Genomic DNA, 872 nt, shown 5'->3' on the forward strand with positions numbered 1-872 from the left:
GAAAGGATACAGGTGGTTTGCTGCTGTCAGCGTGTCTTCTGTCACTACCACAGGTCCCATGCAAGAGCAGGAGAATGTCTCCCATAACATAATACTGCTCCCACCTAGTGTAGCGAAAATGAGATTCATCCTAAGACCCGACACGTTTCCACTGATCGACGGTCGAATACCGGTGGTCCAGTGCCCATGCAGTCGTAACTGACGATGTCGTTGGGTCAGCATGTGAACACGTAGGGGTGGTCTGCTGTGGAGCTCCATGTTCAAAAGTGTGCGATGAACGGTGCGCTCCAAAGCACTTCGGCGTGCACCAGCACTGTGGCCTTTCGGCAGAGATACCACAGATCACCACCTATCCTACTTTACAGAGCAGACAAGCCTCCGGACCCCACGTTCTGTGGTGATTCGTTGACGTCCAATCATTTAGTGCCTAGTTTTAGTTTCAGTAGGCTACGGCCTTGCCACAGTGGATACACCGGTTCCCGTGAGATCACCGAAGTTAAGCGCTGTCGGACGTGGCCGGCACTTGGATGGGTGACCATCCAGCCGCCATGCGCTGTTGCCATTTTTCGGGGTGCACTCAGCCTCGTGATGCCAATTGAGGAGCTACTTGACCGACTAGTAGCGGCTCCGGTCAAAGAAAACCATCATAACGACCGGGAGAGCGGTGTGCTGACCACACGCCCCTCCTATCCGCATCCTCATCTGAGGATGATACGGCGGTCGGATGGTCCCGATGGGCCACTAGTGGCCTGAAGACGGAGTGCTTTAGTTTCAGTGTCCTTCTACCTCGTTCTGTAGATGCTCACAACAGTAGCACGTGAACATTCACCAGCTTCGACGTTTTTGAGATACTCGTTCACAGGCTCTGCCTA

The 872-nt window shown here is 53.7% G+C and overlaps 1 pseudogene; it reads left to right on the plus strand.

Annotated features, from left to right (window-relative positions):
• The first annotated feature begins 445 nt into the window (after positions 1-445).
• LOC126177834 (5S ribosomal RNA) lies at positions 446-562 on the plus strand (annotated as a pseudogene).
• The last annotated feature ends 310 nt before the right edge of the window (positions 563-872 follow it).

The sequence above is a fragment of the Schistocerca cancellata genome, chromosome 3 (genome assembly GCF_023864275.1).
Source record: "Schistocerca cancellata isolate TAMUIC-IGC-003103 chromosome 3, iqSchCanc2.1, whole genome shotgun sequence".
NCBI lineage: Eukaryota > Metazoa > Arthropoda > Insecta > Orthoptera > Acrididae > Schistocerca > Schistocerca cancellata.